Genomic DNA, 22,706 nt, shown 5'->3' on the forward strand with positions numbered 1-22,706 from the left:
AAACTTGTCAACACCCCTCATTTCCTCATCTTCCGACTGGTGCTGAAAGCCGTCGACCCCGGATGCACCTCTGGATGCTGATCCCTGGCATTCACCTCAGGGTCATGCTCACAGCACGCTGCTTTGTTCCAGTGCTGCCATACAGCTAACCTCAGCAGCACTGGAAATACAGCATTATCATATTATTTATGAGGGCTGGCCTTCAGGGATGCATCTCAAGCCAGAATACCAATTGAGCTCTCCTGCCATCTTGCTCTCGGGCCTGCCTCCTGGGTTGGCCGCTTACACTTCTCCTCCCGGTGCAGTGTGATCCTAGAGCCGAGGTTCAGCAGGTGTTATTTGTTTACCATTTAAGCAGCCTGAGCATACACTTCTCTGCAGGTGCCTTCTCAGTGCCCTTCATTAGAAAACTCAGGGGGGGAACAACAAACCATAAACATGACGTCCATGTTTGATCCTGTGCCCAGCTATCCGGCTTCCCGGTACAACACAAAATGTGTAAAATGTGGGTGAGATCTGCCGGGGCTCCCAGGAAAAGAATAGAGTGTACTGTCTGTGTATGCCATAATGCTCACAAGTATTTAAAAGGCAGTGCTTTTCCCAATGTTTGGAGTCATTTTCTCATTTCCACAATGCACCCTTATCTGCCACGCTGTGTGATCGCAAGACCACAACAGCCATTCAGGATTGCTTCTGCCATCAGACTTGGAAGGAAAATAAACCAAAAACAAAATTGCTTTTGTTCAAGAATCCATGCATGTCACATTCAGCTCTAGTAGTCTTTAATAACTGCTCACTCTTTATGGAAGACTGATGGTTTTGATGCTTTAACAAGTGAATGTCAGACTGTACCAGAGTTCTCCAAAATACTTAAATGCCACATGTGAAAGAACCGTTCTGTTCATTGGAGGAAAAAAATAAAATGAGCTACTTTTTTTTCCCCTTATGCTTACTTAAAATATTCCAAATGCATTCACTTTGAAATTCCTTCTGTCTAAGACAGATAAGGAATGAAAAACAGAACTAACACTGCACGAAAAAAAATGAAGTAAATCCACTTTTCCTTTTCTGAATTAGGGCATTTGATATAATATCTTTAATGACTAATTCCTTGAATATAGTGGTACCACAAATGATTATTTTAATAGTCGACTACTAATCGGGTCATGCGCAAACTGGACGTAAAGCACACATCTTAACCATCATTAGCTTTAAACTAACTAAAAACTAGATATGTAGCATTACCTGCGATAATGCTAGTGTGAATGCTTTAAGGTGAATTTGGCTGCTGAAGATGCTAGTGCTGATAGCTGAAGATGCTGAAATTGATAGCTAAAAACACTGAAGCTGATGGCCTGCTAAAATATGAGTTAAATGCCAAATTAGCCAAAAAAAAAAAAAGCCTAATTTAGCCAAAACAGCTAGCATGCAACTGAAATATTAGCTAAACTCTAAATTAACCTAAAAAACTGAAAAAAAAATCTTAAATTACCCAAATTGGCATATTTCAGCTGGATTGGCATCCAGCTGAAATATAAGCGAAACACCAAATTAGCCTTAAAAAAATTGATAAAAACCTAAATTTATTCAAAACAGCTAGCGTGCAGCTGAAATATTAGCTAAACTCAAAAATAGCCTAAAAAACTGAAAAATCTAAAATTAGCCAAAATAGCTGGCATGTAGCTGAAATATTGCTAAACTCCAAAATAGCCTAAAAAAACTGAAAAAATCCTAAATTACACAAATTGCCGAGCATTCCGGCTGAAATATTAGTGAAACACCAAATTAGCCTTAAAAAAATGATAAAAACCTCAATTTATTCAAAACAGCTAGCATGCAGCTAATTTTGAGTTAGCTAAACTCAAAAATAGCCTAAAAAACTGAAAAATCCCAAATTAGCCAAAATAGCTAGCATGTAGCTGAAATGTTAGCTAAAATAAAAAAAATAGCCTAAAAACTGAAAAACAAAATCATATATTAGCCAAAATAGCTAGCAGGCTGCTGAAATAGTAGCTAAACTCCAGAATAGCCTAGAAAACTGAAAAAAATACTAAATTAGCCAAAATAGCTAGCATGTAGCTGAAATATTAGCTAAACTTTAAAATAGCCTAAAAAAATAGTCCAAAAAGCTAGCATAATGCCATTATAACTTACAACTTTACTACATTCCGACTCCATATAAAGTAACGAGTAATCAACTATCTTAATAGTCGATCGACTATTTTAATAGCCGATTAGTCGTCAACTACTCGTGGCAGCTCTACTTGAATACATTCTGACTTTAAAAACAGACAACAGTAACTCTGGTCTGACTACAGAAAAAGATTTGCATTGTGCTCTTTTTTACATGACAATTGGCCCAGTATGAAAGATTTACATGGGCCAACAAAATGAAAGCCCCTCCTTCATAAGAATTATTCAGATTTCTTCACTGTGTGAACTTGAGCGCAGTTAAATCTATGATTTTTTCATTTTTTTTTTCAGAAGGCTAGAAAGAATGTCTTTCAGGGCTATTTCGCCAAATTGGCTTTGTGGCCACAATGACTCAAGCATTTGAGTGCTGTAATAATTTCACAAATCCTCCAGTGAACCCCCACCCCCTGTTCCAACGCCCCATAGTAACAAGCACATGCCATAAGTGGGCTGTATGTCTGCTCCCCAAGACGTAGAAATGTGTTGCAGGCACGTTGCAGAAATTGCCTCATCCTCCTCTTAGCATTTTTCCAACTGTCTTCAGCGGCATTAAAACGGCTGCATGGTGGGGGGGTAGTATCTTGGGAGCACATTGGCCCCAGCAGCATGTCTTCCTCATATCCCTCATCCATTCACTTTATCACCCACTTAGATGAATGTGAAGGCGTGTGGCAGAAGCCTTGTCACCCTGAGACAAAAAGGGAGGAGCTGTACTTTATCTTCCTCGACCCTGGCTCAGCTTGCCCCCTCAACCTGCAATCTTTATGCATGGGAAACATTTCTCTGGGGGAGTACATGCTGCCACTTTATCGAGGGACATGGAGTACAAATGGTTTTAGAGTCAAAGATTTGGGATTGAGAGAATAAAAAGGAAATCTGTGCGAAATAAACACTTTGTTTTGTTTAAAAGCAGGGAATTCTTACAGAGATAGTGAGCGTTGAACACATTATCACATCACAAAACAAACTGTAATTAGGGTTTTATGTTGTTCACCAATTGGAAAAGTAAACGTTCCATAAAGCAAACACTGCGTAACAGTCTTGCTGTTGTTTTCTAGGCTCTTTTTCCCCTAACATTACCAGTATAATTGCTTCCGATTATCTTTGAGGAGTAAACCGTAATCTTTAAGTGTGAATTTGCATACAATTTGGTTCTGGCGGTACATGTGTCCCAAACCCCTAAAGAAAATAGCAGCAGATTGTGGAGAGGGCATATGGTCACAGCTGCCCTGGATACATAACCCAGATAGAGCCAAGGCTTCAAACAAACACTAACAAAACAGTCAAAAAATGCAGTTATTTGTTTATTTTAGGAGGTGTAACTCACAAAAAGAATATTAAAAGTTAGGAGGGTGAAGCATTTTTGATTAAATGCATCAAAGTGTTACAGTGCAGAATGTGGAGAGCATTTGCCTTCTTTGGTTAGGGTCTCAAAGGTTTGCAGCCACAAATGTTAGGCTTTTAGAAGCTTTATCATCAAGCTTAATCTTTCTATTGATTTTCTAAGGCCTCATGCTTTAAAATCTCTCCTCTTTAAATTGCCTTCATATTATTGGTATACAACTTGAGCACAAGGCTTTTTACGTTTTTTCAAGGTATATCTTTTTTTATGGTATTTTTTATTTTTTTTCCCAAAGAAATATACCTTTTAATAAAGACTGATAATGATGCTAGATGTTCAGAAATAAGATTATGGTATATATATATACATATATATATATGTGTATATATATATGACTTTTTGATGTTAACATTGATAGGCCCTGTTACAAAATGTTATTTGATACATTTTCTTTTTGTCAGTTTTTGACAGTTGTCAGCATTACTTGATTGCACAAGTCATATATAGCTGTTAAAACCACTTAAAAAAACAACAACAAAGTATTGACTAATTAGTTTCTTTTAATTTTTGAACAGACATTAAAATGGTTAAGCATCAGGATACAAATGAAAATAGAACCTGATATAGTGCTCAAATCGATTTGAATCGATCAATAATTGATCCATTAAAATATAGATTGATCTAGCACATAACACTAGCGTCTGCTAGCTTGATGTTAACGTTTAATGGAATTTCCCGTAGGACGGCTAATGTTTACATTCAATGGACGTAAAAACAGACATTGCTGACTAACTGAACATCTTTAGAAACTCATAGGCATGAATTTTCCAAACTCTTTTAAGTAAACATTTTTAAAGTAACTATTTGTGGTCTAAAGCCCTGTTTTTGCTCATACTTTCTTATTCTTCTTGAAAAAAGTGTAATGCTATAGCATAAGCTCCACCTAGTGGCCAAACTGAAATGCAGGAAACTTTGGTTAGAAAGAAGGTTGGCTGCAGCCACAGGCTCTGCTGCCAACCTCGTAAAACTCCAAACTCTCATATGTTCTCGCTAATCCCCCCTTTGCTGTGGTTCAGCTGCGTCATCCGGCGGAAATTTGAACCAAACGAAACGGATTTGCAGCACCGCAGAGCCTGACCGCAGATGGAGGACGTGAACGCCTGCAGAGGGATTTCCTCTCGCACTTTTAAAGTTACGTAAAGACTTTGGCGCTCGCATTGGGGCTGTAACGCTAGTGGTGTGAGCCCGGGGTTAGTCTAGACTCTACTGACTAAAATCAATTCAGTTTTATTTTATTTATATAGCCCAATATCACAAAAAACAATTGCCTCATTGGGCTTCATGCTGGTAATTTATTATTTTTATTATTATTATTTAAATGATGTAGCCACAAGGGGGCCTGAGTCTGGGTCTTCTTGTGTTTGTCCCCAGCCCGGGTAAAATACAAGGTTGTGTCATGAAGGGCATCCGGCGTAAAACTCTCTGCTAAAACACCTGTGGTGATCACTGACGGGATATGCCAAAAGGTAAACAAATAATATAATTAAGAAGTACTTACATAGACAGAGAAAAAAAATAAAAATAACATCAAGGTAGCAAAGTAACATCGTGAAGTCATGATTGTCTGTACATTGTCCCATTGGGCTTTTCATTTTCTAGAAGAATCTCTGGTTTTACCATATGTTAACTTATACCGAGAAATATGCAAGTTCCACTTTGCTTGGACTACTTTTGGGCAAAGTTTATCTCACTGGAAGGAATTTGCTTAGTGGCTTTTCTGAAATTCCAAATAAGCAGATAAATCCCAAAAGAGTTTGGCAGAGTAAGAAAAAACATTGTTTCAGAAGTCGAGCTCGTCCAAAGTTAGTTGCGACATATCAGACGTATAAGAAGCCTATAAGTGCTTGTTCTTGAGCCAATCCAAATGTGTTTGGTTTCACTGAAAATGCCTTTTGAGACAAAGAGGGCATTTACATGATAAATGTTTGAATTATGGTAAAGGAAAGCAGTGCCCACTGGTAACTGAGGGCAAACTCTGTTGATAAATCTGTCCAAAAATGGTCAGTTTCTTGAGCAACTGCAGGAGCGTGACCCAAGTGGTAGTCTGCTCGTACTAACAAGGACTTTGAGGTGAATTTGCAACACACTTCTCCAAACATCTTTATAATTAAGTTTTAAATGTGTACAGTTTGTCGCCTGTGTTGTTATGGCAATAGAGGAGCTGCCAGGTTTTTAAAAAAAGCCTTGCCCCAATGGCAACAGACATGTTTGACTGAGATAGGGTAAGAACTAAAAGTTCCTAATGAAGACATGAAATGGAAAAACATTTTTCTGCAGTGGTGTAGAAGCTAGTTAACATTTATCAGCTTTAATTTGAAACTTTAAAATAACAGACCTCCTTTCAGTCACAAATAACTGTGCTTTTAAGCTACATTAACTCTGCCTATTAACGCCACAGTCAGAACTGATCATGTTTTTGCTGTTTGGCTCCGTATAATTTGTATATTATTTTTCATTAGTCATAGCTGAAAGCTGCTACATTAATGATAGCTTGTCAAAGAGTTAATGTGGTTTTCAGCTTGCTGCTAATAGTTAATTGGCTAAGATTAACATGTGCAGACCAAGTTAAAAATAATGGCGTAATATGTTATTATGTCCTTATTTATTCTGGCTTAATAAGTCAGTGGTGGATATGTTACTGATCTGCTGGATTTCATTAAAATTATGGTGGAATATGAAATGCTCAGTCAAGGTTGCAATGTTTATACAAAGAATAATAAAAGTGGGAAAAAAAGGATAACACATTTTATCAGGAGTCAGCTTCTCTGAGTCATTTTCAGGTAAATTCTTTGAGGCTAGTTTGAATGAAACTCCACATAAGCAGAATTTCTTTCCTTTTACTGGAAGTTTTCAAGTTTTAAGAATATTTGGGGAAAAGTTTGGACTTGTTCTTGAATTATTTTTTGTAATATTACTACTTATTTATTCTTAGGTGAGTCATATATTTTTAACCAACATTTAAAGCCATAAACTTTGAGAAGCAAAAGTGTTTTCACAAATTATCAAACTGATTTTTGCTTTTTGTCAAACAAGAAACACCCGTTTTGTAACATTTAAAAATATCTGTGTGTATTATTACTACATTGCCAGATTCCTTTTTTTGTTTGTGCTTTTTGATTACCAATAGGCAGGACATAATTTGGGTGATGCTCACACCCTTCTCTTAAAACTCTTGCTTATCTTTTTGAAGAAGGATGATTATGTTTATCCCATTTACAAGAATCAAATCGTGGTTCTAAGAAAAAGGATCTGGTGGTTGTGGAAAGCTTTTCTTTTGTCTGTCAATATTTTAAAATTAGAATGCTCAAATAATTCCCTTGACTGCATAAAGAGAACTGGACTGAGTGACTCCTCCTCCTTCGTGTTCCAAAAAGATCCAAGAAGCCAAAATCCTATAGACTTCTATTGATAAATAAACATAAACTACTTGTCAGAATAACCATTCTTGCCCTGATAAATCATTTTTAACAACTTTTTGCTAATCTGTATTCTTCATTTCATATTTTTTTTTCTTTTTTGCAAGTTATTCAAATTATAAACTGAACAATCAAATGCCTCAGTCAAAGCATGTGGTGCCCGATGGCCCACACCTCAATAGATTCACCTGTCACTGCTTTCAGTGAGAGGGGTGTGGACTCCAAACAAACGTACTCATGATTGGTGACAGTAGTTGCCATAGAAATGTGACACAGACCGACTCGGACCAATCACTATTGTCTGGCTCCAGTGGCCGTATGGAGGAAATATGACACCTGAATAGGCTTGATTTTGCTGGAACCGGCGGCAAAGCATTTTCTATGGGTGATCTCACACCTTCTTAGTCCAGTTCTCTTTTTACAGTCAGTGGTTAAATTACAAACCCTAAAAAATGTGTTTAAATCCGTAAAGTATACATTTCTTTATATATATCTTTTTTAAGTATATAATTTTTGTACGTTTAACTTTAAGAAGAAATGTATGCTTCTCAAACATTTCAGCATGTGGACAATTATGGTTTGTGTGTCTTCAAAAGTTAAAATTAAAACTATCTAAACATTACATAATGTTAAATGTTAAGGAAATATGTTCAATTATCTTTTTAACTGGTTCAGGGAATCGCAAAACTTTTTTGGGCTACAAAAAAAGTCTTACTGTAAAAGGAGAAAATGACTGAAATAATTGTTCTGTATATTGTGAGAACTCATATAAGAGAACTCTATTTTGGAATTAAGGTTTGTGGTCAAACAGCAACAGTGTAACTGTTCCCTTAAAGCAGAAAATTACAGCTCATGATTGCTCTTTTATAATTTAAAAAAGAAGCAAAAAGTGATTTGAATTAAAGTGCAACCTCTTAAAAGCGGCAATTATCCCCAACATAAATCCATTAAAAAAAGAAAGAAAAAAAAAAAGCCTGAATTATAAACATTAGTAGAAGTCCGAAAATGTTTGCTGTAATAGATGCGCTTGTCTCCTTGTTGAAGGATGGGCTGTGAATACTGATTGCACCAAAGCCAAGTAATTACAAAATTAAGGTGATAGTCACAAAATTCCATCATCATTACCACCCTGTAGGTCTTCCAATCATCATAATTTAGGTAATGACTCCAGTCTCGTTACTTGATGCATTTAAACATTTGAAACGAGAAAGGGCATCACAATTTGAAAATGAAAAAAGCAATTTCCTCTCAGGTCTCCCCTTTAACCGGCGAGCAGTTCCAAACATGCCGGCATGTTTTGTTTGGCTTGAGTCAAGGTAATATTTCGCTGGAAAAAACTGTTGATAAAGACGCACTTAAATTAATCCCAGTTTTACAAGGTCAGAAATGAAAATTTTATTAATTTAATGGATCTTTTTTGCCTACATTATTTTGCTGCAGTATTTTTTCATAAACACAGCTTTACATTAACACACCAGACATATGGTATATTTATTAATATGTTGATTATAAAAACATTTATAAGTGTTAAGATAATGGTTTATGTATAAACAGCCTCCTCCTTCTTCATGTAGAATCTGTATTGATTTCATTCTTTTTTGATAATAATTTGATTATATTTGATTTAATTACCATATTATCTTAAAATGGATTGCTTGTTTAACAGAAAGACTTTTAAGCCTTAAAAGATATTTTACAGCAGAAACGTTCTACAATAATTTCTGCTAGCAGACACAACATTTTTCTTTAGGGAGGAAACTTTTATTTTGAAAGGTCAATTCATTTTTTTTTTTTTTTTTAAAAAAAATAACTCCCAAACAAGAACTTGGTTCCCAGGATTGTGTTTTACTTCAATTTTGTTTCAGCAACAGATATATATGTGCATGTAAACTAAACTTTTTTAATAAAAGGATTTTGCAAGATAATGTTAATAAAATGAAGCGGTAAAGATTTGTTAGTATCTTTTTTCTCTTATGTTTGTGTTTTTGACAGAAATGATTTTAAATTCCTAATTTATATGGCTCAAAAAGCCTTTTTTTTTCCTTGGGGATAATTTTTGTTCCCATAGGACTGACGACACACTTTCAATCATCATTTCTTACAAACACAAACAAACTGCATCAACATTTGTTGACAGAATTTTTAATTTTTAATAATAAAACTTGCTTTAGTTTGTGTGAGGATCACAGTTTCAGAGCTGAAGTTGAAGTTTCAGGCAGCAGGAACTTCCTTCTCTAACATTAACCGATATATTTTATCTGTAGCGTGGACGTATCTGTCTGATGGTGAAGAAAGTGACACGTCACATCCTGCAAACACTAGATGGTGGTAAAGTACAGCTCCCATAATGACATATGTCATCAGCAAAGCAAACCTTTTTTTTTTTTTTTCTATTTCGCTTGGATCAGAAAAAGACTTTCAGATAGTTGACAGCCTGCAAGGATAAGAACTTGCTTCAATTTTAGTATGTTAAGTTCTCCCAGGAAGATGTGCTCGTTATCTAATTTTTAGGTGAGATTTATATACTAATGAGCAGACAAATATTCTTCTTTTGTAAGTTTACACTGTGTACATTTTGCTTATTTTAACAATTAAATACAGTTAGCTGCCATACATAAGGCAAATGTTAAGTCGTCTTTATGGAGTCAAGAACATTAAGTCGTTTAGAAAGCCAGCATTGAAATAATTGATTTTAATTGTCACTCTTGGATACTTTTACCTGGATGGTTCCAAGATCTGTAGCCATTTTTCAACTGTACAAGATTAAAAAAACCAAACTAAAAATAAAAAATAGCTGATACCATTTAAACAGGGACTTTAGCTCATTCCGTTTTTGTGCCCTTGATGTTTCATGACAAGGCAATCGTTGTATGAAATAAAGGGCCTGTTGTTTCAGTTCTTAACTGAATAAACAAAATAAATTAGGCAAAGAAAATCTGCTCCAATAAAGGAGCAATGAAGGATTGGCAAGCTTAATGGGTGTAGTAACATGATAACTTGTTCCCCATGTGTTATTCCATAATTTCTACAAGAACACGTAAAACATGATTTAACATGATTATTTTATAGATTTGTACATTGGGTGGAAATGTAATAAAATAGAAGGTCTTCGCAACCGATTTTTATCCTGAAACAATCTCGTTTTCCACGATTTCCACCTGGAGTTTAACATTCAATTTAATTTACAGGTTCTCTATTGACAAATTACTTCTTGGTTACACTCTTACCTCCCACCAGTGTTCATGTATTTAGGATCTAATCTGCACTTCAGTTCCAGAAATGCTTAGTTAACCCCTATCCACGTGGTATTTTCTTTTCTGCACGAACGGGATTCCACCTTAAAGTCAAGCATTCATGTTTTCGCCTCACAAATCGTGTTTTTTTCCCCATGAACTGCGAGCCATATAAAGCAAGGACCTTCCTGAGGAGATAGAGAGCATTTCATTTCACACTGACACATTCACCTCTACCCTTACCATCCCGCTGAGGGCTGCTGGGGTTGTCAGCCATCGGGGGATAAAAGAGGAACTCAAGCTTTTGTTGGAGTCAAAACAACGTGAAATACACTTTTTTTGACCACCAAGCAAGGGTGGTAACAAATTGCCTGCGTCTCTCCAGTTAGAGAAGTTATACGGCTTGTTTTCACAGCTTCTTTTCTATCAGTTTCTCAGTTTAGCTTCAAAATAGACTGAGTGTACACAAAGGTTATAAAAATATAAGTGTGGCTGTATGGCTGGCACAAAACTGTAATGACTTGTTTCATTCCCTTCATATTTAGATGAAAAGGGTGAACAATATACTCCACTGTGGCTTTGTTTGTCTTTGGTCAAGTAAGGGTCAGCCTTCCAATAAAGCACATGCGGGGGCTGGCAGCAGTCAGATAAATTGGATTTTTTATGCTTGTCGTGAATGTAAGGCTCATCCAATCTGGAAGCTGCTCTACACTTTTTAAAGCATTCCTGAAAGCCTCAGGCTTTTCATCACCAGCAACACTTAGGCATATCACTTCTCATTATGTCTTGCAGAATCTTTCAACCTAGCCAATTCGAGGAAAAACACAACACAACCGTTGTTCCCCTGAGGATGAAATTGTAAGTTATACTGAGCATGGAAAAAAGCAATTGGTATTGTTTTCTATGGTACCCCTTCTCATAATTTGTTTTTCTTTCATCATTCATTTTACCTTTTCTTAGTAGGCAGGCTGGCTAGTCATTTCAGATTTACAAAATGATAGCTATATACAGACACTTTATCTTCAGAAAAGTTTTTTTTAAGCAATAATTTAATAAAAGTTGGGGAGAAGGTGGAAGATTCGGGAGACCTGGAGGCAAATCTCTGCTTATTTGATTTAAAAGTGATCAGAATACGCACAAATCCAAAAGTTATACTCAACTGCTTTTGAAGAAAACTACTGACTTTTGGACGTCGTGGTTCACTTACAAATGTAAGATAGTGGAGGCTCCTTCGAAGACAGTAAAGAGCACATGCTGGAAAGAGAGGACAGGTGATGTGAAAAGAGAGTCAAGGAAGTCATTTAGGTCAAAATCTAAGAACCTCCTTTCAACATAGGTGAGAATCTCAGACATTTTCTGTCTCTCATGTACCATCCTGTTTTGACGTATTTTCCCAGGAGACTATGATCCAATTCACATCCGCCATACTTCAGCAATAAAATACTAACAAGTGCTCCCACTTCTGAGCCACACCAAGTCGTTGAACAATAGTTGAGCATCATGGTTAATTATGGATCATTGACATTTGCATCTGCTCTCAAAACATTTATCTACCGAACTTTTTGTCACACCTCTGAAGCAGTATTCCCATAAATAACCTGAATTCCTCATTAGCAGTTGAATATTAAGGATGTATTCAGACTGGTAAAACCTTATAAAACCTTATTTTGTTTCGGCTCAAGTCCTCAACCTTGCCTTTGGTCTGTATTCAGACTGGGACTTTCCTTTTCTGGAACTAAGCTTGTAAACAAAACCATGTGACTCAAGATCTCTTCACTCACTGGCTAGGAATTACAAGGCTGGGACAAAGCATCTAGAGGAAGTCCTGGGATTTCGAATCTTTGGGATATTTCACCAAGTTTTTATTTCGCTGACCAATTTTAAACATCTGTATTTGGTTACTGGCAAGACTACAACTATGAAGGTGGGATGATCAGTGTTTATAACAGATAGATTGTTGGGAAAACAATGTGAGAAGCAATGTGTATCATGTTAAAAGTTGTTTTAATGAGCCTGTATTCTCCCAACCACATTTCAATGAGTTCCTGTGCCTCATCGTTATGGTGTTATGGCATTGTTTTTAAGAGAATTCAGTAAAGGAACTACATGTGGCTTTTGGGATGACATCACACCAGGGGTAGAGCTATAATGAGACAAATCAAAGCACGTAAGAAGTGTTTTCAGCTGTGTTAAAACAAAGGTTCTAACAAGTAAGAAGTTGAACCATATTTCCTGTTTGATAACACAACTACCACTGCTTTACATTTGTTGGTTGCTTCATTCCTAATCTGTTTACATCGCATGACTACAGACTACGGTGGTCGTTTTCGTTCAGTTATTCCGCTTCTAGACTGCTTTGTATTCACACTGAGGAATCTCAGAGGAATAGGAGTTAATGGAAACAAACCGAGACCACCTTGAAAGATGGGTCCGAGAGCAGTTCCTGGTATCAGACCAGGGTTCGCTTGGATGTATTCAGACTGAAAGTTTGTTCCGGATTATATGGGAAAACAAAATTAGTTGACTTTAAGGAGACCAAGGGCCCGTTTCAAGAAGCAGGTTAAACAAATTTAGAGTTCAAACCTGAACTCGGAGTCCACGGCCTCAAAATTCACAAACTTAGAGATTTCTGTTTCAGAACAGCTGAAAAGAGTTGATTTAATCAACTTGAAGTTGTTGGAACCAGAATCGGGAGAGACCGTTGTGACTATGAAAAAGCCCTGATCAATGGAGCAAAGACAGCCCGATTCACCATGGCAACGGGAACAAACACCTTTAGAGCTTTTGGTTTCACCCACTTTCACTGGTTTAAGTTATCTCCGTTTCTGAAACTGAAAACTCTGAGTTTTCCTGAATTTGAAGTTCACAAACTCAGAGTTTCAACAAAACCGGCTTCTTGAAACGGGTCCCAAATGTGTTCAGTCTGAATACATTCTAATAAGCTACTCAGATGGACGGCCAAATTTCTTCTAGACCTAACCTTTAAAGTCCAGTTGACTTGAAGAGCAGAAATCTGTGAGACCTGAATCTTGAACTATTCATGTAAAATAAAAACACACACCAATGATGAGTGAGAATCCAGGCAGATGTGCTTTTTGGTATGCATATGACGATGCAGGCATTGAGGAAAAGAGGCACTAAAGGTGTAGTGGTATGTCACTTATTTCTCTGTGCCAGAAGGTCAGACGGATACAATTTTGCAATGAAGATGCCAGTTTCCTATGACAGCTGTCTGCTGGGGAGTCACACAGCTCCAGACTGAACACTCAATGGCATGTAAAAGGAACTTTCAGTCTTTTGGCATGAAGGTCAGACTTTTGCACCGAAAATGAATAGTTGCTCAAAACAGCTTTAGTGTGACCAATGCATTTTGTAAGGTCTACATTCAAAGGGTTGAGACTAAAGCCAAAGGCTTCACTGTGGAAACAGCAATCTCACATTTGTGTGATTGAAATTCTACATTTTGGAAAATAACCAAGAATGAGACATAGTTCAAGATGCTGTGGAATATATTGTCCTGACCATCAGATTCAATCTCTTTTAAAAATTTAAAGTCAGTTCAGAACATGCTGATCTGCCATGTCAGCCTTGAGCTCTACTAAAAAAGAAGTGGGACCCCTCCTGTTTCTGTATTTGACCCTTTGGAGTTAGTGATTTTTTTCTCTCCTTATTTCATTCTCTGCATGGGTTCTACTTAAATTTAGACCTTTCACTGGGTTACAGCAGAAATAGTAACAATTAAAAAAAACAACCTTCTATTTAGGTCATGCTATGAGTTACTTTGTGTTCATTTTACATTAATAAATGGTTTACATAGTTATATTATTCATTGTATGTTCTCTGGTTGGGTAATTATTAATTGTTCTCCACCTCCTCTCCTGCTTACAGTTGTAGACATCTCTCTTCGGTTTTCATCACACAACTTTTTACCTGTCAATCATAGAGTCACAGCAGGCACATTTAATTTTAAGCTGATTTAGAATTTCTAAAGTAGAATGTCTAATTGACATTTAAATATATATATTTTTTTAATTGTGGAAAAAAAATCTAAAGACCACAAGGATCTCCCACCATCATAATAATCATTGTAATAATCGAAGCCCCTAAAACTGTTTTCAGTGTAATAATTCCTAAATGTCATCATAAAAGTTCTGCCTTTGTTCAATCATTGCCTTTTGTTTTGCGAAGAGTGTCAGTTAGAACCTACTAAATAACAATTCAATTAAAATGTAATAGTAAAAATTGATAATTAATGAATTTGTGAATCAAAATCAAATACATTTTGTATTTTAGAAAGGTTAGTGAGCTCTAGTTTTCTGACACGCATCCACACCAATAATGAATCAAAGTTTAACTTATATGATTTGTCATCGACTTCTTGATCAAAATATGGAGGAGACATCTGTTCAGAAGAAAATGTGCTGTACAATCATATAATCTGTAATTAATGGTGTATTATTTAAGTTATGATTGGAAACATAAATAATAGTATTCCAGATTCTTAAATGAATTAAAACAAGTTGTTTAAATGATTACCTCATCCAGAAAATGTTATTCTTTCAGAATACAGTGTACATGCAGACATACTAAATTTAATTCAATTGAATTTTATTTATATAGCCCAATATTACAAAACGGTTTGTCTCAACAGGCTTCACATAGGTAATTATCCAAAAACATAAAATCAGCCATAAAATATAAACAACAGCTGATTGCTAACCTGAACCAAACAGACTAAACTAAACTGGACATCCCTGCCCTTAGACCTTCATTCCTGGTAAAGAACAACTCCTAAAAAAAAAACTGATTCTGGGGGAAAAAGAATAAACCTCAGGGATGTCCATATGAAGGACAGACATAAAGTGATCTGATCTCGTTTGGTTACAGATGTTACTCTGATGCAGTATTGATTTTACATTTAGATTTTTGTATAAACAAAATATTATAAGATTCTTGGATTTATGATTCTATTCCAGAATCATTACTTATTCAATAAGTTTACTCTGTTTGACATTTATCTTCCTTTTGTGTGTAGGCTTGTGTATGAGTCATACAGAGTGCCACAAAATGGAAACGCTTCCCATTGTTAAAAAATTATTCTTGGGTAGCCTGTAGATTTATGCTGAACATATGATATCCTCATTTCACTTTGTCAATGTGCCGTAGACTTAGGAGAGTTTTCAAAGATTTATTAGGCCCTATCAAGACAGAGATATAGACAATAAGTCTACTCAGATGAAAACATTCTCCATGAAAGAATAAACCCCCTTTTGAGCTGCTTTATGCAATATGAATGCTGCCTTGAGGCTCAACATGCTCTAGACAAAGAAAACTTTACTCAAACAGAAAATCAATAACAATGACTAAGATGTTACCAAGTATTCAAGGATACATAACAGCCCAGCTAAAACTTCCATCTGTATAGGGACCTTCTCTCGATTCAAGATATATGAACCAGTTTAATTAGCATCCAGGTATTCATAAAAACAAAGAAAATTGTGTTATTGAGCACACAATCAAGGACAACATTCTAAAATCTCTGAAGGTGCACAAGTGTACGCTTTATCCCTCATTACTAGATATTTGAAAAAAAAAAAATTTAAATGTATGTAATTAAAAGTGATACATTAATATTTTGGGCTGTAAGACTTTTGCCTGTAATAACAAGGTTTATTTTGTTGCTAAAAATATCACTTTACTGTTTTGACAGTTAACTCCAGTGCTTCATCTGCTTCAAATACCCTTGTGCGTCCTCCCAACTGGGCATTCAGCTAATCCAGACAGCTGCTATGCATTTTTAAGAGATAAACATAAAATGTTCTGTTATTACAAAGTTTTGAAGATTGAACACCTAGTCTTTTTTTATCCTCTCTTGTTCCTTCCTTTAAAAAAAATGCATACATTGAAATTTAAATCCCCCAATCGTCAATCAACGCCTCTTACGAAGGTTTCAGTTTGCAGGACAAACAGCATTAAAGAGCACCCAACATTCTTGGAGTCTCCAGGAGGGGTTCCAGGAAGTTCTATGACTGGGAATTTCATTGTTCAACTGGGATACTTCATCACCCCTTTGGATAATTACTATGTGGGTGCTCATCAGTGGACAGGACAAGTGGAGGAGTTTAAGTGTCTTGGGGTGTTTTTCAAGAGTGAGAGAAAGATGGAGCAAGCGATTAACAGATGAATTAATGCATATGCTGTTTTGATCTGTTGTAGTGAAAAAAACAACTGAGCCAAAAGAAACATCTTGGTATACTGGACAAATTATGTTCCTAACCTCACCTATGGTCCTGAGCTTTGGCTTGTGAGCGAATGGAAAAGATTCTGCATAGAAGTGGCTAATATGAGTTTCTTCCACAGGGTGGGTGGGCGTGGGGCTGAGGAGCTTCGTTCCCCAGGAGGAACTCAATGAGCCGCTTCTCATTCACATCAAAAGAACCCAATGGAGGTGGCTTGAACATCTCTTTCAGATGTCTCCACGATAACTCCCTAGAAAAGGCCCCGGGGAAGACCCAAGACATGTTGGAACAATTGCGTCTCTCAGCTTGTCTGCGAGCGCCTTGAGGTCCCCCTGGTTGAACTAGACAAGGTTTCTGTGAAGAGGGAAGCCTAGGCATCTCAGCCTTAAGTCCCACTCCAACTATACATTTTTTTTATAGAAAAATTGTTCCCAGTGGTCTTTTAATTATGATTAAAGTGTTTTTAGCAAAAATCAAAACCCCTGTGTTGTTGTTTTTTTTTTATTATTAACATTCTCTGCAGCACCCCAGGAATACATTGGAAATTCGCCTCTGAGTTTTGGGCATGACTGTTACCCTACATTTTTATTCCATCAATCCTTTGAAGCTAGCATTATGGTAACAAAAAAATGGTGAGCAATATAAGAGTTATCCAGCCACAAAGTTTAGACCCAGATAGTAGCTCAGACGAGGGTAAAAAATATGCTAATGTATATTTATTTGTCTGCAAGTGGAGGGTTTAGAGTTGGACCAGAGCAGGGAGACCTTGACCCACCAATGCCAGTTGCTGTGTCACATACCTGAGCTTTTTTCAAATTCCAAGTTGTTTTTGTCATGCTCCTGATCCATCAGAATTTTAATAAAGAAATTTCTTAGAAATGCAGTTTTAATTTGAAATTATTTAATACATGTCCTCCATCACGAGAAAAATGCTACAAGAACATGTTAAAAACACCTTGGAGTGAGTCTTAAAACTCATACCCTGTGACTTGGCTATGGATTACCAAAAGAATAAAAATAAATGGATGGATGGCAGATGGACTTCCCTTGAGTGTTCTGCTCATTTTAAAGACAGTTCAGATTGGACCACACTCTTGGGACTAACAGATCGCTTTCTAGCTATATCTAATGACTCATAAAATGTTTTAACTACTCACCATATATGAAGTGTCATCAATGTGGCTTCAAAGCACATATCCGCGTTGACACGAGTGCTCTGGGTTTTTGAAGCATGTGAAAAGGAAAAAAATAAACCACTGGTTTAGTAAACATATGTCATTGAAGTTCATTCAAAATGTCTTCTGTAAATCCCCATTAAAGACCTACATTTAGGTAAATACCGAGAGCCGTAATTATATATTATAGATTAGGTACTCTAAATTGATGTACAGAGCAAACATTTTGTTTTTATAAGATCACAGACGAATAAATACATTTCTGTTTTCAGTTGGTAACAACATACAAAATCAATTATTCTTGCAATGTCGATCTCATGCACTCCTACATATAGAACAGCTGTAGACATCAATGTCTGCTTGAATTGATTGGCACACTTTCCTGCTGCATGGTATCCATTATCATAATAACAAGCCAGGTAACTAATTTGTTAAAAGGTTAATGTGCCTAACAAATTCAAGATAAAATTGGTTGTCAATACGTATTAGACGTCAAGGTATCTGAATAGGAAATCACGGCAACAACAATAAAAGAGGCGTTTGTGTGTGTTAATCTGCAAATGTTAGATTTGAAACACTTGAAAATATATGATATAATTTATTCATTAGTTGTTAACTGTTTAATGATAGAGCTGTCGCCAACGACAGGAAATAATAACAAGGGATCTTTGACCTACTGTAACTCTTTGAGCGTTTACATAATTAACGTAATTCCAATATATTCTGAAGCGGTAAAAATGCACTTTACAAGTGCAAAGAATCAGCTTCAACGTCAGAATCTATTTGTCAGGATCCAGGAGTGGACACAAACCCAGAACACAGGAGGTTCAAAAGGACCTTGTTTATTCTTTGCCCGAGAAAAAATTCGAAAAAAGGCTAGAAAGCTTGCAACACACGAGAAGACACACAAGACGATCTGGCGACAAGCGGATGGGACATGCAGCTTATAACAGAAAGCAAGATAATCAGATAATCAATCAATAATGCACCCATTAAGAGGGCAGGAAAACCAGGTGGGAAAAAGGGAGGAATCAACACCCCTGAAACTAGAGGAAGGGCAAAAAAAAGGTAACAACAAACCGGAAACATAACTACACCCAGAACCCAAACCCCACATTGTTGGAGTAACATTGATTGCTTAAACACTATCCTACTGTGAAGCTGCTTTTCTCAGCTTCAGAATTGGTTGGAATAAAGTTAATTGCATAAATCATCAAGTTAGGGTAATTCATTGACCATTTATGCCAGATAGGCAACTCCTGGCCTCAAGGGCAACATTCATGTATGTTTTCCAGCATACCATTCTCTGACATGTTATAATTGGCTGGACACACCTCAACCAGGTAATCAGCCATGAATAGTACTTGGATGTTTGGAAATCATGTAGACACAGCGGCCCTCAAGGACTGGAGTTGCCTATCTCTGATTTACGAAATTGACATAATTGTGTAAATGGTCAATGAGTTAGGGTAATTCATTGACCATTTATGCAACTGACATAATTGCATACATGTGAGGATAAGTGAGGATAATTCAAAGAATATTAACACAAGAGCTTAAACCCTTGGTTTTGAAGGGTAAAGGTAGATGATGTAGTTGTATTTTGGTAATTCCTAGAGACATTGGGCTTTAATGTTCATTTCTATGACGCATACTCCACAACATGCACCCTGACCTTTTGTTCATGTGTTATGTGATTCTCATTAAAGCAAACTGTGTGGACTGAGCTTTTTGCAGCATTGAGAGATCAAGTGGCAACTAAAACCTAAAGAAAGCTTCTGAGGTATACATTACTCAAAACAACTCTGACATAGTGACAGCAGCACAGATCCCTTTCATCTTGTTCAAAATTCTTGAGGTTATTATGTGTTGAATATTATGGGCTGCCTAAATGGAGTCTTTGTAATTATAGCTTTCATGCATGGAAAGGTACATTTTCTGAGGTAATTTAAAGGTTCATAGAAATGACAGGAAAAAAAAAATATGAGTGACAAGCTAAAAATGGAAAATATCTTACCGTCTGAGCCGAAGAATATTTCCACTACACAACTAACGTGTAGCTGATTCTACCGATTACATGATCAAAGCTATTAACAGGAGAGCTTAAGTTATGCAAATTACGAGTGTAAGTGACAAAATGAACTTTTCACTCTCTTATAATGCTGCTCTTACAAAACAGTAGTTGTTGACTCATTTCCACTATACGCTAAAATTTCCCATGTAGCATCTGTAAGAGTGTACCCTGTAATTAGAGTAGCATCTTCAATTTGGCTTTTTTAAATGCAAAACAAGTCCCTCTGAAAGTTATCTATTGAACTGATGTAACTTTTGCTTTTTTTCCCTGCAGTGCTGAGAGAATCTACTGCAAAAAGGGCAAAGCAGGTCTTTTGACCTCTATTACACTCTGTACTGTCTTTTCAGTAGGAGTCCTACTCGTTTTTTTCTTACTTAAAATGAGTAAACATCTGGCAAAGTTGGGAGGCTATTTTGCTATTTAAAGCCATACTTTCAATCAAGGACAGTTCACTGAACTTAGTTTGAATGGGCAGGTGTTGCTGAAAATGTTCAAACGTTTGATTTTGTTTGCTGTTCGCTGCATTCATAAGCGGGGAGCAAACCACCTGGAAACGCCACGTCATTATAACGGCTGCCACTTTGGGGCCATTTTTGCCTAAAACAAACACTGCCAAGAGGGAAAAAGCAAAAACAAAACTGAATTATACATGATAGTACTCTGACTATGCTGACAAGTAACTTTAACTCCTCCACCTTTCAGCTTTTTTAAGATTTGTGTCCTGGGATGTTTTCTTAGTTATTTACTCTTATGTTAATTCATATATTTGGTTTTACTTATGCTCTTTGATCTCCCAATCTGCTTGCATTATCACTGTAGGTGAGTTGCACTAGAATTCACTTGCAAGTAAACCCAGACGCTTGTTTTTGAGCAGACCAGATATGTTTTTTGAAGTAAATACCGGACTATGGATGAGTTACCAAACACAAAATCATACAAATCAAATTCTGGTTCAAACCAAACTGTCAGAAATACATCTAAATCATATGAAAGCAAGGTGCAATTTTCTTTCTGGGTTTTGTGAAAAATAGGCAACAAATACAGACAGACTAAATCTGGTTTTAGAACTTTTCCCTAAACCTAAATCCCTATTCTCTAAACCTGCAGCACTTTGTAACCAAGACTTCTAGTGCAACAAGTATTTCAGTAACATTGTTTGTATCGATAACGTTTATGTTGACATCTATGATCATATTTTTAAAACTTAGACAATTAATAAAAACAAAAAAAAAACATAATTTTGAAAAATGAAAAAATAAAACAGAAATATTAATAGCTGCATAGATTAAGGGAGAGAAAAAAAAACAATAGGGATTAGGCTGTGGATTAACGTCTGTTACTTGAGGATTTTCCATAAATCAGAACATCCCCAGAGTGAGCGACGAGGGAATGATTTTTAACCTGAGTGATGTGCATGGTCTTTTAGACGCTCATTGGGTGTGACTGCTTGATTTAGTGTCTTTTCTACTGCCACACTAAAAGACCAATATTATGACCATAACACATTAGGTGTCATCTGCTGCAATTCAGGGGCAGCGTGGAAGCATGTCATCTCATAGAAATGTATGTCATTCCCATGGTTACGGCTGTACAGTCTGTTAAGCATTATGTAGGCTAAATCAAAAGGCTTAGAGCAGGGATGTCTAAACTTTTTGCAGAGGGTCAGATTTGGTGAGGTGAAAATGTGTGAGGGCCAGCATTATTTGAACCTTTTTGATAACATTGGGGTCTCCGTGGTGTAGCAGTAGGGCAGTTGACCTCTGATAGGAAGATTGCAAGTTCGATTCCCGTGCCCTGCCCGCCCATGTGTCCAAGAGTCTTTGGGCAAGAAATTGGATTAATATTTTATCCTAGGGGTCTGCAACCTGATCATCCGAAGCCACGTGTGGCTCATCCTTCTGTTGTGGCTCTTTGGCTTTGAAGAAAACGGTTTTGAATAAACTATTGGCATTCTGTTTTGGTCATATTTCTTTAGTTAATAATGATATCTACTGTATTTTCATATTTTTAACATGTTAGATAATAGAGCAAAGTTATGGCAAAATGTTTAGTTTATTAAAATAAGCTGAAAGCATAAAATCTCATCAAATTGTATTTAAAACAGGGTGTATCTTATTTTGAAATGAACTTGTGTGTGCTTCTGTCAAAAGTAATATAAATTCAAATTGTTATATAAATAAAAAATATCCCTTTTATGAATAAAAAAATACCTATAAGGGAAATGTTATTAAACATTGTTTAATAGCTCTAAAGCATAAATAAAGTGTATTTTTCTGAACAGAAAGTGTAAATTTGTGGCTGTCGTTTGGTTTTGGACAGTAAGAAACTGGACCAAACGGCTCTTTTAGCAATGAAGGTAGCAGACCCTGTTTTATCCAAATTACTGTGAATTTTATATTTGAAGGCCAGAAGAAAACTAATAATTGATTTTATGACAGGACCCTGTGTGGGTAGAAATTTGAATGTGGACCACATTTGGACATGACTTTGGTCATGCCTGGCTTTAAAGAGGAATATAGTGACAAAGAAAAAAAAAAATTAGAAAAAAAGTGACATTTCCTGAGTGTAGTTGGTGTGTTTTTTTGTTTCCCCAATATTTAAAATTATTCCTATATGACAGGGGTGTCAAACTCAATTGCACAAGGGGCCAAAATCCAAAACACATCTAAGGTTGTGAGGCGAACAGGATAAACATTTATTTAACACACGAAAACTACATTTTTAAAACTTTAAGACCATAGCTTTTTAACATTATGAACTATATAAATATATCATTACCTGTGATAATGCTCATGTGAATGCTGTAAGCTGAATGTGGCTGCTGAAGATGCTAGTGCTGATATGAGATGCCGAAATTGATAGCTAAAAAAGCTAAAAACGCTGAAGCTGATGGCTGAAAACACTGAAGCTGATAGCCAGCTAAAATATTAGCTTAACGACAAAATAGCCCTAAAAAAAAAATAATAAAAAAAAA

The 22,706-nt window shown here is 36.3% G+C and overlaps 1 long non-coding RNA gene across 1 annotated transcript; it reads left to right on the forward strand.

Moving 5' to 3' along the window:
- Window positions 1-5,764: 5,764 nt before the first annotated feature.
- LOC112150225 lies at window positions 5,765-17,618 on the forward strand. The gene is made up of 3 exons (XR_002919929.2): window positions 5,765-5,817; window positions 11,037-11,102; window positions 16,605-17,618. It is a non-coding gene; the product is annotated as an uncharacterized LOC112150225 (long non-coding RNA).
- Window positions 17,619-22,706: the final 5,088 nt, after the last annotated feature.

Source organism: Oryzias melastigma, linkage group LG4, assembly GCF_002922805.2.
Source record: "Oryzias melastigma strain HK-1 linkage group LG4, ASM292280v2, whole genome shotgun sequence".
Taxonomy (NCBI): domain Eukaryota; kingdom Metazoa; phylum Chordata; class Actinopteri; order Beloniformes; family Adrianichthyidae; genus Oryzias; species Oryzias melastigma.